This window comes from Galendromus occidentalis, unplaced genomic scaffold (assembly GCF_000255335.2).
Source record: "Galendromus occidentalis unplaced genomic scaffold, Mocc_1.1 scf7180000077486, whole genome shotgun sequence".
Taxonomy (NCBI): domain Eukaryota; kingdom Metazoa; phylum Arthropoda; class Arachnida; order Mesostigmata; family Phytoseiidae; genus Galendromus; species Galendromus occidentalis.
The window spans coordinates 338981-354148 of record NW_003805474.1 but is presented as its reverse complement, the minus strand read 5'-3'; the positions used below and the strand labels follow the sequence as shown (position 1 = coordinate 354148).

The 15168-nt window shown below is 51.0% G+C and overlaps 1 pseudogene; it reads left to right on the top strand.

The window, feature by feature from the left end:
- The first annotated feature begins 12182 nt into the window (after positions 1-12182).
- Positions 12183-15168, top strand: part of LOC100905982 (long-chain-fatty-acid--CoA ligase 3 pseudogene) — a 4141-nt pseudogene continuing 1155 nt past the window's right edge.

Sequence of the window (15168 nt, the reverse complement as noted above, 5' to 3'; positions counted from 1 at the left end):
GTCTGTGGCGAGGACGAGATCTTCAATGAGCACCTCAAAACTGCCACCGTTCTAACACCGATCTGGACAGGGCTATTCAACAAGTGTCTCGCGCAAAGTGCAATTCCAAACAAGTGGTCTTCATGCATCATGATTCTCATAGCGATAAACAAAAGCCGAAAGAGTCTTGTAACTGTTCAAAGTAAAGCGGAGGAAATCGAATTCGAGATGATCTTCATTTATTCTTCAAACCTCGAACAAACGAGGGTACCGGTACGTGAGTCCTATCACGTCAATCCGTTCTCGAGAGAGTAGCGATCCGGAATCAGAATGATTCTCGGATCTCACGGAGCGGGGAAGATGGTTTCGATAGGGGTTAGAGCTCCTGCAGTCTTGCATCGACCTCAGAAGATTCCGTCCGAAAGTCCGCTAAATGGTCCGTCTTCGAGAGGTTAAGCGAGAAATCCGTTTCGAATGGGATATTTTAATACAAAACGAGTACGAAACGAGTCTCAACGGTTTCGCGCAATGTTTGTTTCTCCGTTTTTGTACAAAGTGAAAATCGCTTACTCCGAATTCCGACCCTGCGCGAATATTTGAATCGTCTCATCTCGCTCTACAGTCCTTTCTTTCCCCCGGCGGAAGACCGACAGACAACAAAGAGTCCGCAAGGAGACTTTCGATAGTCTCGAGTCGCCTTAAATATACCCGAGTCCCAGTTCCAAGAGCCCTAAGGCTTGTATTCTCCACCGAAGGTGAGCTGGAGGGAGTCGATGAAGACATGAATTTCATAGCGCGAATCCGAGTTGAGAAAGAGGTGGGGAGAATATCCGTGAGTCGACTGACTTATCTCGCGAGGGAGTTCTTCGCCTATCGCTTTGTTCGCCGAGTTCCGTGACCGAGGGAGAAGCTCCGAATCCATAGCGTTGGCGTCGAGGTAGCGAGCTCTACATGGATCATGTCGACGTTATTTCGGAATGGATCGGGTCCTTGATGAACGTCCGAGAATCGTCGGACATCACGCTCATCGTCGAAGGAGACGCTTTCGTTGCGCACAAGATCATGCTCGCTTCATCCTGTGAATACTTCAGGTTCGTGAACTACGAATGGCGTCCGGTATCAGGCGCCGGGTCTGGACTCTCCAGCGATAGGGGACGACATACGCAAGGAGTCATCCGTGACTAGCTCCGCGCGTGACTTTTTCCGTCTCAAGTCTCGATACTATCTGAAGGATGCGCTTGCCTCGTTGTAGATATACATATCATGTAAGCTCAGGTCCAAATCGCTTTTAAGGGCGCTCCTTCACGCGACCATGATCGAATCGTGTTCAAGAAGGAATCGTTCTGGAAGGCATCTCTGAAAGAGGATTCAAGATGTTGCTGAAGCACGTCCATACGGCGCAGTTGGATTTGAGAGCTACGGATATACGGACAAATCTCGGAACCCTTTCCGTTGCGCACCTATGTATATGGATTGGAGAAACTGTAGGCATCGCTTTGCATTCATCTCGAAGACTTTCTATCGGTCGAAAATATCTGCCCAATCTCCCAAGCAGTGGAGAGCTTGCGCCTCGAGCACCTGAGCGGAGCTTAATTACATTTGATGGATCAGGTCCCGGAAGCAGTTTTCAGTATCTAGTTTTTCTGTGACCTTCGGGCGAGATGCGGGATTCTGGGCTTTCGGGATTCCGGGTTGCCGGTATTCAGGGCTTTCGGGATTCTCAAATCGACCCAGACAAGAACCCCACGTATCAGACTATGGCTCGATCGTTCCCTCAGAATTTCTGCTGCAACCAATGCGAATACTGGGCGGAAATGGATGAGGGTATCCGGGTGGGGAGAAGAGCAGTGGTCAGCGAACAAGTTCAGAGATCAATTTTATCCTGTAAAAATGTATCAATATTTTTCTCCGTCAAGTTCCGGAGGTTGTCTGGTGTAGCTCCCCATTGAAACATTCACATCCGGATGGGGTCGATGGAGGCATGCTCAGTCCCAATCCGTTACATAGCCCCTTGGACGGACAATCAAGTCAGAGTCCATCAGATTTAGCGATGACTCAATCGTGGTCTCCCTGGTCAAGTCCCAGGGTCTGGATCGAGCGACGTCACGTAGGGCTGTTAAAAATCCGTACTCTCCGAGAACCGTGATTGACGGGTACGCGAGAACCGAGACAGTAGAACCGCGGATCAGAACCGAAGAGGACGGTGATTTTCCCTCGCCCGTGTGTGCCCGCGGAATACTTGACTCATGTCTCGAAAGCCATCTTACACGAGCGGAGGCTCTTCAATTTAGTCCCGACAAGAGCGATTAAGTTTCGGACTCGACGGTCTTGCTCCAGATGGAAATGTCATCGAGAAGTTCAGGACGTAAGCTCGCTCTACTCTCCCGTAATATAAAGTAGAGTACGCTGAAATCTCTCTATGGTTGAACGGAGGTGGGTGGGACGGCTTCGAGGATTTTCTTGCACAATTCGAGAGAAAGCGTGTATCAGCGACGTTTTGTCGTCATTCATCACACAGAATTGCTCTCACGGTTCATCATTCGCTTCTGAATTCTGGCGAAAGACCGGTTCTATCCGGTTCCAGAACCCGCGGGTTCTATGAAGCGAGAGAATTTGCGCGATTCCGGAACCGAAACAATACCCCGGGTACCCGCGGGTTTCGGACCGCGGTTCGGGTACACTGACAGCCCTAGTGTGACGTGCCCTCGTAAGGGGTCGGGGGGCTGCACAATGCTCCCGGTATAGCCACGAAACCCCAGTGCTGGACCACGAATCGGTCTGATCTTGGTCCATCTATCCGAAGATGTCTCCGTTCGCATCTGTGGCACCACTTTTTTGGGGGAACTGATTCAAGACTTCTCTGAAACTAATGGAGCAGATCGCGCATACCGGTCGCTGGTCCGTGCCGAGCTCTCGTTCTTCATCTCCTGGTATTTCCTCGACCGCTTCCCATTCCCGCCTGACTGATCCCGTTCTGAGCGGGGTGCCCACTTGGTAGGGCACATATTCTCGCGACGCAGATCGCGGGTCTCTAGTCTCGAAACAGTATACTCCACGGAGAGCTATGTTTGTTAATTACATCTTCTATCATCAACACGAGGGTTCTTCAACCATGCGGGTATTCGAAAGAGATGAGAGGAGTGCACGGGTCCACCAGCGGATCAGGGGTCGGGATGAGCTTTCGATTCGAGTGCCTGGTCGATCATGCATTCGATGAGTTCTCCGAAGCACCCGCCGAAAGTCGTCCGCGTCTCACTGCGCCACCTGAGTCTTCCTTCCTCGCGTGGAGATTCGCATTCCTTGTTCGGAGAAAATACGCGGATATAACTATAACGTCCCGTTCATCATCGTGAGTCTCTTCCTGGAGCAAATCTCTGTCTCCCAATCCGGAGACCTTTCTGACCGGATTCTCGGCGAACACATCGAGAGGTTGCGGGATCGAAATCCTACGATACTCTTCATATTCGCTTGGCTCATCAAACCGGAGAATCTGAATTCGCGTCCCGAGATGCGTTCGAATTTACGCACTCCGAAGCAACGGGCTCCTTGCGTTGCCTCCAATCTCTTCGATGTCGCGTTTCCCGTTTCTGAAGCCCACGAATCCCCTTACTAGGGGTCGCTGTAGACTCATCGATTGTCCTCCTCAGAAAAAAGTTGAGGGCTTCTCTCTCTTCTTGCGTCGCGTGAGAGTTCCGAGAGCGGTGATCGACAGTGTATGCCGTCGAGTTTGCAATACTGTAACGAGTGAAGGTGAGGTGAAAAGTTGGATCCATGGAGAGATTCCATAATGCTCAAGGTAGATAGAGTTGTGGAAGTCTTCTCCACCGAACAAACCGAATGATTTATTTCAAGCCGTTACCACCGGGAGTTTCCAAAAGACCCGGAAGTGTCTTCTCGCCGGTCTCTCACGATCGATAATGGCGGAAGAATCGAAAGCAAAGCTTCTGGAGGGAGCAGCGAGCAAGAAGTCCGGAATCGATCATGTCTACGATCTCTCGAAACGCATCGGATCCATTTTGTCGGACAAGGATTCCTCGGATATTACTCTCGTGGTTGAGGGGGAAGCTATATACGCTCACAAGATCATTCTCGCTGCATCATGTGATTACTTCAGGTACTCGTACGACTTGTTCCGTATTTCATGGTTTGGCGTCCGTCTGCACGTGTCATAGACCGCTCCGAATGCGCTTGAGAATGAGAGTTGGAGCGAGTTGCTCGTTTCCTTGCCCACCATGTCCCTTCAACGCAGCTCAAGACAGACGAATACCCATCTGAGTATTCGTGATTGAAGCAAGGCCCCTGTCCCTCAGACATGCGTGAGCCCTCCCGAATCGGTGGCCTTTATTGCACGTTCTTGGCCCGGCCATCGGAGCGGCGCCGGCGTGAAACTGTTATGAGGGAGAGTATATCACTGAGAACTAGGAGGATCTCGGCAGAGCACATGATGCTTGCGGAGGATTCGAATTCACAGGGAGGTGACTACACGGATTCTCCCACAGGAGGGCGGAAGCGATGAAATTCACGGCAAAAAAATGAGGAATTCGTCGTTCAAGAGCCCCGAGAATATCGTGGAGATAAAGTTGAGAGAGTGTCTTAGAACGAATGGAGAGCGAGCGTGTGAGGAATCGACGGGCGTAGGAGCCTAGGGAGTGTGTGTGAATGGAGCGAGCTTTCGATCGCCCGTGGATTCCTGGAATCTGTCGTTTTCCGTGTGATTCTCCGAGTTCCTTCGACTATAAGAACAGTTTCTCTCGATCGACTCTCCGTCGGCGGCGGCGGCAAGCCTGATAGTGGGTGAGCCTGACGACGCGGGAGCTGGCAAATTGGTGATCGGGGTCAACAATGCTCTCGATGCGAAGATTTCGTCGAGCTCAGAGGCCGTGGTCGGAGTTCCGGTGTTCGCGAGGTGGAAAGCCGAGAGTCATCACCGAAGCAAGACTTTGAGATCCGCTCTCCGTCTCAGACCATCATCTTCATCATTTCAAGCTTCTCCTGCATGTGCCGTTCCCTTTCTCACAAAGTTTGTGAATTGGGCATGAATATATCTTCCTCTGGTGCCAAATAGTGAGAAGCCATTCTCGTTCTTCATGTTATTCACAATTAGTGTACTTTGAATATCTCCGACGAGGCAGCTCCTATAGACAGCATGGAACGATTTTTGAACATTTCGAGATCCCGAATCCTTCACGAATCTGTTGCAATCATCTTGCCAATTCGGATGCTCCGTGATTCTAAACATTTGGCCATTTCCCAGGGCGCTTCTTCAAGGAGGAATGATGGAGTCGGACCAGGAAGAGGTCGAGCTGAAGGACGTCCCAGCCCGAGGGTTCAAAGCGGTGCTCAAGTACATCTACACCGCGCAGTTGGAATTGAAATCAATGGATGTTGAGACGATTCTGGAAGTTCTCTCCCTGGCAGATCTCTATGGACTTGAGAAGATGCGAACATCACTCTGCGAGTATCTCGAGGAAACTATGTCCGCTGACAATGTCTTGCTAATCTGCGAGTCAATTGAGCCGCTCAGCTTCAAGCACCTGCATGAAGTTTGTGTCCATTTCATGGATCAAGTCCCACAGGCAGTTCTCGAGAGCGAGGCTTTCAGTACTTCTCGTGCGCGTACTTTGAGTCGAATTCTATCGCGTGATTCTTTCTGCGCGGAGGAGATCGAGATCTTTAGGGCTGTGACTCGTTGGTGCAAGCAAAATCCTGACCCAGAAGACCAGGCCGAAGTGCTGGGTATGCTTCGACTACCACTCATCCCGACGAAAAGTCTTCTCACTGAGGTCAAGAGCTCGGGTGTGATAACGACGGATCGATTGATCGAAGCCATCCAGATGCGGGAGTGTCATTCAGCAGATCTGCCTCTCAGGGGCGTCCTGACACAAGGACAGAATCTCGCCACCAAAGAAAACGGGGCGAAGAGGCTCATTATCGTAGAGGACGATTTCGAAGTTTTCGCTTCCCCGGAGGCCAACCTTCGCTATCGCAGCGGAGATACGTTGGTCAATGACTTTAGTACGTATCTGCCGGTCAAAGAGGCGTTCACAGTTGCGCTCAGCAAAGCGTTCTTCGTCGACTATATCTCGTTCCGAATGCGTCATGAAAGCTCGGCGAGTTTCGGGTACCACGTCGAGGTCTCGGTCGACCTCGTGAATTGGATCCGTGTCTTCGATCAACCCGAATTAGTCTGTCGCTCTCTCCAAAGACTTCACTTCAAGCCGAGAGTCGCTCGCTTCATTCGACTCCTCTGCCACGAGCTCCCGGGGCATCAAATCGGTTATTTGTCCGAATTCGAAGCGTCTTATACTGGGCGAGATTGGAATTCTTGCAAAGGGTACTACGCTCCTTCGGAGAATGTCGCCACAGTGAGCTTGGGAGCTGCTGTCGTACAATGCTGGAGTGGCACCGATGAGATGATAGCAGGCGAGTCCAACTACAGGCTTGCGGGAACAGGTTGGACCGAGCATCAAATAGGTGGCGAGCCGATCATCGTTCAGTTGTCGCAGCCGTATGCCGTGAATTCCATCAGTATGGTCCTGCCAAGAGAAAATTCGCATGATTTTTCCTACTTCGTCGACGTTTCTTCCGATCGCAAAGAATGGACTCGTGTGATTGATCGCTCCCAGGATCGTTGTAAATCCTTGCAGAGATTGAAATTCGCTACAGTTCCCGTCAGCTTCATCAAAATATGGGGTACAGCATCTTCTGGCAGCAAGGTGTGTGCGTCGGAGGAGACTCTGATTATTGGGAATCACAGCGAGATGAATATTATCGAAAGGTCTCGCTAAGGCTCGGCTCTCTCCTCAGAATTTTTCCTGTAGTGAATTCAAGTGCTGGGCTGAAAAGGATGAGGCTATCCCGAAGGAAACAGAACAGAGCAATGGTCAGCCAACAGAAGCAAAGGTCAGTTACCACCTGAGGGATTAGCAAATCCCCTTTTGTTCCAGAGATTTTGTTGAACGCCTGTTCACGGATGTCTTTGTCGCTCTGCAGATGAAATCTCCGCCTCTCGCGTGAAGATCGGCCGAACCTCCTTCGCATATCCGGATGAAGGGATCTCTCATGCACAGACCTAGGAGTCACCGTTGAGCAATTTCTTCTAGAATATCGATCTGGCCAACGATGAATCATTGACAGCAGCGGAGAAGACGGTGCTTTTTCGCAGAGGAAGACGGTCAGTGGATCGCAAGACATGGGTCTTAAACGAAACGAATGAGTCAACGAGGGAATAAATTAAAATGTAGTTCTGTAGTTCGATTATCCGCTAAGTTTTCTCACTCGATATCGATGGTGATGAAATTGAATTCCATTCCTCGGTGGTCAAGTCAGCATACCTCTTCCCTCGAGACGGACAACGGACTCTGACGAATCAGCGATAGCCCACTTGCAACCAAACAATCATTGTCTCTCCATCCATTCCCCGAGTCGATTCCGCGAGATCTCGCGTCGGAATTCACCTAGATGGAGAAGTCAATTTGGCGAACGAAGCATGTTTTGCGATTTCGTCTGATCAGTCGATGCTCGAGAATTTGGGCTCTGAGGATCGGAATATGCCCATCCCCAGCTCGATGATGTGCTCCGACAAGGACAGCGACGCGGCGCCGGCGCCCGGAACGGATGTAGTCGGGACGTCCCTACGAGATTCGGGCGCGAGATGGTTTTCCCACCGAAGGTTCGGCACGTCCTCATCAGGTCCTGACTGAATAAGCTTGGGTGCGACAAAACGGCGCGACCAAAACGGCGCGGAATTCTGGGCGCCGAGCCCAAGGAAGATCTTTCTGGGAGGAGCGCGACAATAGTGCGAGGCCTATCCAATTGGGCGTCGATCAAAGCAGTATCACGATATTGAGTCAGGTTAGGTTAGTTCCCCGGGCGAGCGAAGCGAGCACATCCGGAAGCTATGATAGGCGAGCGCAAGCGAGCATATTCGAAGCAATGACATTGCGAGGTGGCCTGAACCTTAGTTTGGGAGGCTTGAGTTAGGCCGCTCCGCAGCCTAACTCAAGTCGTCCCCAACAGCTCCGAAACTTAGGTTTAGAGCCGAACCACGCCCGGAAGGCAGCGCCACGGAATTATTAGGCGCCATCATAGGCTGCGCTGTTGAAGGCCTGCTAACCTAAACCGACTCGATATAGTGGAACTGCTACGAGAAGCGTCGAGTTGATTGTGCAGCACACTGTGGTGTTGCCTCTTTCAGGGAAATCCTCCATTGATTCAGTGCCCAGAACGGCGCCGAATTTCGGGCACAATCCAAACTCGCGGACCCCACAAACGCAATCTTGTGACGCCTCTTCTAAAATGACTATCATGGAACGAGTCCGCGACGTCCGATCACAAACCGAGAGCTTTATCGGTCGTTGATTGAAGTGCTTCGAGCATCCTATCCTACATATCGAGATTTCGTACGAATCGGAATCGTCTTTTTTCCAAAGGTTCCGCAAGCCTGAATGGTGCCCAGAATTCCGCGCCGTTTTGTCGTGGACCCGAATAACTTCGAATCGCGAGGTTTGTGTAAAGCGGTACCGACGTAGTCTGCTTGCGGAGTCGCGTAAGCTCGTAGAATATTATTCCGGTTTGCCGGAAACACTGCTCCTAGAAAGCGAATATGTTTCTGTCAATCGGATATGTCTTCGGTCGGATCTATGGCACCTCTGGTCTCTTCCTGGCTGGACTGACTATCCAAGCGCCGGTCGCGGTTCCGAGCGGAGCTCGGGCTTCGGACCAGTTAGTGACTCATTGACCGGTAAATGGACTTTGGAATTTCGTGTTATTGGAACATGCAATTCCATCGTTACTCATCATTAGAGCTCGGGAGTTCAGGCGCTGAACAATGCCGGAAATGGCAATTAAAGAGGCACTGAAATACCTTAAAATAGGCACCCAAACGAGGCAAAGCAGGCATGATAGGCAGGGCAAACGGCATCTAACCGTCCGTGAGTGCCGTTTGATGATTTTACGTTGTCTTCCGCGGTGCCATCGTTCAGTAATCGGGGTCGGTCTGATAGGTCGCATTTTGCATGATCGGAAAAAAAATCGACCCCTAGGCGGACCATTGGATTCTATCGGAAGCAGGATGTGTTCCTGGGTTCGCCCATCGTATTCATCGCCGAATCCGTTCGTAGTACCTAAATGTCCCCAGAATCCCCGGAATTCAGCTTCTGGTGGCTCAAGAAGGCACTCAAGGCGCGGAAAGACCTAAATCGGTATTTTCGATGGAAGAGCGTCGAAAAAGATGACTATGGGCATTTATGGCAGAATGCCTGATCTTCCGAGCTCTATTTATGATATTACCAGCAGTGCGGGTGCTCCGCGCCAATCCTTATATTGCTGTATCTACAGGCATTCACAGGAATCTCCATGTGAAAGACTTTGGCGCATCGTTCAAAGTCGGCCGGTTGGGATGCCGTCGAAACATTATACCGAGATCATTTGAGTTTGCGCACTTCGGCATGTTTCCGTCGGTTTTTCACCCGTGAGATTCTGAGGTATCGTGTGCCTCATTGGACTATTCGTTATCGGTTATCGCCAGATCAAGGATCCGAATAGAAATGACACGGACAGGAATCTGAAGCAAAACTCCCCCTAAGCATCTGTTCTTCGAGGATAATTTTCATTTAATTTGTTCACTACTGAGAGGAAGAAATGATCAAGTTGGATGGCGTCATCCGAGGCATTTTCCCTTCTATCTGTCTATCTAAATGGAAAGAAGTTTCCTTTCTTTCGGTAAGTACTCCGTAGCAGAGATACGAAAAATCGGAAGAGCCCGTGATATGAGAATCGCGAAAACTCAGAAAAACTCCTGACAATCCACCGCGGATCTTTCATTGAAAGCAATCCGAATCAAGCCTGGTGGGAAAGACGCGACGCCTTCCCTGAGGTGCTGGTGTGAGGGGCGGAATGATTTCTTTCGGGCACTTCACCCTGAGACTCGGATTCACCGTCTGTGATAGAATCAGCCCCGAACTGACCTCGAATCGTGTCGACGAAGGGAGTTGACACCTGAACGCCTTCTCACCATTCCCGTCTCGGCGGGCGGCCATGTAGAACGATCAAATTGTGCCCGATATCTCGAATCGATCGGCGCCGTGACCGAGTGCTCAAACTCCGGAAGGACGGCGGGGAGATGGTCTCTACTCTAGACCTACTCCGAAATGGTGGACGTCTGTGATGTTGCCGAAAGGATTGGATCACTCTTGCTCGATGAAGGATCGTCTGACGTGACTCTCACCGTTGACGGCGAGGCGCTCCCGGCCTTCAGACTTATACTCTCATTTTTGTGTGACTTCGTCAGCTATTTCGTCAATATTCAAGTTCCTTAATCATATTCCTTCCAACTGGAGCTATCTATTTTCACCAATATTCAGCCTCCCGCGGCCTCTAATGCTTCAAGATTGCGGTCGATGTCTCCCCGCGAGCATCACCGCATGCGCACTTCCGGTCGGCCTGGAAATCACTCTTCCCGGGACAACCCTACGTGTGAGACGGCCACCGAGTCCCCCGTCCAGGACCATCGATTCGTCAAGAACCTCGCTACTGGCCGCTCGGGGAACCCCAGCTCAGAGGCCGTCGGTTCTTGACATTGATCAGCTCAATCTTGTGATCTCATCAGTCCTCAGAAGCTGTGCGCTTCCCCCGTCCCCGAAGAAAAGCGGGAGATCCTGGTGGAATCCGGCCTGTTCAGAGGCGAAAAAAGCCCTAACGTCAGTAAGAACCGCGATCCCCCTCTACCCGAACCTGGAGTTCCTCCTGCCCCCGCTGAAGACGAGCTACAGCAGATGCCTTCGCGCCGCCAAGCTTGACCACGACAAACGGCAGGAAATGCAACGACTCTTGAAAGCCGCACGATCCCCGTACGTCTGTCTGAGACACTTTCGACCTCAGAGAACAGTCTGTCCCATCGACGTATCAAGCTTGCAAAGGCATTTCGGAAACATGTTCGCGTCGACAGACACAACGCCACAGACCCTCCCAATAGTTAGTTCGGTTTGGAGCGAGGAGGATCTCGAATGGCGGAAAATTCTCGACGAAGATTTCAACATTGCTGAGGTGCACAACATCATTTGCTCGCTTCCCTCGAACAAGGCCTGTGGCGAGGACGAGATCTTCAATGAGCACCTCAGAACTGCCACCGTTCTAACACCGATCTGGACAGGGCTATTCAACAAGTGTCTCGCGCAAAGTGCAATTCCAAACAAGTGGTCTTCATGCATTATGATTCTCATAGCGAAAAGCTAAAGCTCTCCAAACGACCTGAACTTCTGGCGTGGCATCTGTAAGAAGAGCTGCGGGTACAAGATTCTATCGCGCCTGATTGTTCAACGCCTAGTCCAGTTCATTGAGTGCACAGAAAGGCTGCCTGATGAACAACATGGCTTCAGGCCCGAGCGCTCCACCATCACAGCCTTCGAGATCCTCCAACAAGCCATCGGAAGATCTCTGAAGAATGAAGGAGGATCCCTATATGCTGTCTTCGTCGATTTCAAGTCTGCCCTCGACACGGGCGCGCGCGACCTGGTGCTCCTCCGACTCTCCCAGTCCGGCGTTCCCCCCGGCTCCTTGGTCTTTTCGCCGCCATTCTCAAAGTCAACTACAGGAAAATCGATGATGGGCAATGCTTTAGTGAGGAGGTCCCTCAAACCACAGGCTTCGCTCAGGGTGATAACTTGAGTCCGATATTATTTTGTCAACTGATAGCGGAGATACCATCCAAGCTATCCGCCCGCAACCCGTTCGTGAAGACCCTTAAGTATGCTGACGATCTTGTCATCTACAGCTCGAGCCATCGTATTTTTCGCTCTATTCAGTGCGTGGATAAGTATATCAATCAATTCTTCCGGAAGATGTTGAGGTCGTGTTTCCTCAGGCATAAGCAGCTGATCTCTGTAGAATTCAAAACATTGTCCGAAGCCCACGTATCTTCGAACCGCATTTTTGGTTGTTGTCTTCCGCTTGATGATGGTCTTTGCGTTTAGCTTGACCCGTTCATGGGATCGCGGAGAGCTCTCCATCCGAACCGACGCGACGCCGGAGTTCGGAGGGGTAGTGTTCGCTTCCCATTGAGATACAAGAATTCCCTCGTTGCTGGCACGTTCCCGGAGAAAAAGGCGCACCGAAATTGTGCGCGTAGAGGCTGATGGTTATCACAGAGTCTTGTGGCAGCGGAGGACAGCCGACAACCCCGATTTCACGCTTCTCTCATATCCATGGAAAACGACGTTCCGTCGGTCGTGAAGGTCGCAGTGATTGGTACTCCGGATGAATTTATCGAGTTTTCAGTTTCGGAACTAGGCCTGAGTTTCCGGAGTTCGGAGTTCGCCCGCTTTAATTTCCGAACTTCTTGTTCGGAAACCTTCATTTCCGAACTTTTGGTTCGGAAAGTAGTTTTACATCTAACAAGGTCCGAAGACTGTTATCTGGAAACTATCGGCCACAGACACACAATTTTCGGTTCTCCGCGGGTATCCTTGACGATCATTGAAAGAAAAACCGACGACGTATCGCTCATAACTCGAAATCTGAAAGCCCAAGACTTGAGTGTTAGAGGAGAGGAACAAAATGCTCGGACGATGGGATCACGAGTTTTTATTGATGAACTTCATTTCGTATCTGCGGGAGATTCTTGCGTATCTTCCCAGGGTCTTCTATTCATGAAGAAAGATTTCAGGAGAAGATAGCTCGTGTATCTGAACGTTCAGAAACCCTCCTGTATCGCTGTCGCCCGTTCATGGAGCCTCGAAAGACCTCGACGTATGGGTTCGATCCGGAAAATTTCTTCGATACGAAAGACGATGTGGGACTCAAGCAGGTTATGGTAGATCGAAAGGAATGGGGAGCGAAGATAGACACTGTGGCAGACATCAGCGTGATTTCAGAGCAGTCGGCGGAGGGCTTGAAATTGGTTATAGAGCCAAGCGCAGTGAATCAAGTTCGCGGAGTAGGCGGAAGCGGAATTAAACCGGTAGGCCAGGCGAAGGTCAATCTAGAAACCGATGGGCTGCAATTGACCGATGTCTCGCTGAAAATTTTTCCGAATCAGGCTATGCCGTACGAGGAAATTCTGTTGGGAAAAGACCATCTGGATAGGGGATATGTCACGATTTACTGGGAGGGGCAATCCTGGATTTTGAAACCGGATAGATTCGAAGAAATCTCAAAAATGGTCCCGAAAGGAACACCGAAGGTATAGCTCAAGACGAAGGATACGGTCAATCTGGAGCCGCGTAAGGTTGCGTTCATCAAGGCAGAGCCGGTTGGCAGGAAAGAGGGATGTCTCATTCTCGAGGATAGTCAAGATTATGGCGTCTTATTGCAAATTCCGGATAAGGAGGTAGTGATTCCCGTAACGAACACAGATAGCCAGGAACTCAGGTTAGAAGCAGGCACTGTTGTAGCGCGCGGAACACCGATGGATGAGGAGGCGATCTACAGATTCAAGTGGAAAGAGGCGAGCGTCTGTCAGGTGTCTGGAGAAGAGCAGACCGCGGAAATGACGCCGATCACCGATGTTGACGTCACTACAGGAGACCAGGTTCCGCAGGCGCGCCGAACACGACTCCTCGCCTTGGTGAACAAGTATCGAGATGTCGTGGCGACGTCGATGAGAGTATCGGGGAGAACGGAATTGACCGAATCCGATATAGAGGAGATTAAGGATAGCCAGCCCGTGAGAGCGAAACCGGTTAGGCTGTCGGTCGTAGGGAGGCAAGCGTTACAGGAGATCATTCAGCAGATGCAGGAGTCAGGCATGATCAGCAGGTCGAACTCAGCGTATGCTAGTCCAGTACTCTTAGTCAAGAAGGCGGACGGTGGATGGCGAATGTTCATCGATTGTCGCAGGCTGATTGCGCAGACAGTGAAGCAAAACTATCCATTGCCATTGTTGAAATGAGCGACAGTGAAGATGGTGAATCTCAGTCCCCATCTCTATCCGACCCCTCATCAATCCATACTTCGCCCGCATCAATCGAGCAACCCCGGAACCACGCCTCATCAGAACCCCAGCTCACATTCACCCCGTCCACATCTTCCGGACCGTCCAGAACTCGAACCCCACATCTCAGAATAACGAGAACCCCCAGATAGAATCAATTAGATAGACAGGGTTCTGTTTCCTTCATCAATGTACCCCTCTTAGGTTCCGCTCTCTCTCGATAGGAGCATAAAGACATTCAAACCACAGAATAAAACAGTGTCCGGCCGATCGTGTCAAGTTCTGCCGTGGACTGCCGGATCAGAGAGCGTGTGCCGGCGCCGTCTCCGATCCCTCACGAGCTCGTGCCTCAAGCTACACCAGAAGTCGCCGGATCTCGAGACCGAAAATATGAGCGCTCCTCCCAGTTCTCCCGTCCCCTCAGGGATCACATTTTCCCACCATGTGGCGATCGGGGCGATCAAAGCTCTGAACTACGCCTACGACATACTGACCCTACCGTTCTACACGGTCATCCAACAGCCTTGGATCAGGTGGAACAATCGGTATCTCGTCTACTCGAAGAAAGTCGAGGGTCCAACGGGAAGTGCTTACGTGCGCAAAGTCGTTCGCAACGAGGATATTTTCAATGGAGCGCGCACTGTCGACAAAATCACAAGGCACGCCATCGAAGTTTATCCCGACAAGCCATGCTTCGGAGCCCGAGAAATTCTCGGTGAAGAGATGGAGGAGCAGGCAGACGGAAAGTCGTTCAAGAAGTTGATTCTGGGCGACTATAAATGGATCACTTATCGTGAAATGGATCAGAAACTCGACCTCATCGGCAAAGGGCTCATGTCACTCGGAGTGAGACCCCGCCAGAATGTTATTATCTTCGCTGAAACTCGAATGGAGTGGATGTTGGCCGCTCAGGCTTGTCTCCGCTTGAACATTCCAGTGGTGACTCTCTACGCCACCCTTGGAGAAGACGGCATTATCCACGGCGTTAACGAGACAGAAAGCACTCACATGATCACGTCGCTGGATCTCCTGCCGAAAGTGGTGAAAATCCTACCTCAGATGTCTTCGCTTACGCATGTCATCTACATGGAGAACCCTCTGATGAAAACGAAACCCGCCGACCCGCAAGGCATAAATCTCCTCTCGTTCTCTCAACTCGAAACCATTGGAGCCACCGCCGACAGAGAGCTTCGCGGGGAACCCCGGCCCGAAGACACGGCCATCATCATGTACACGAGCGGATCCACCGGTATGCCGAA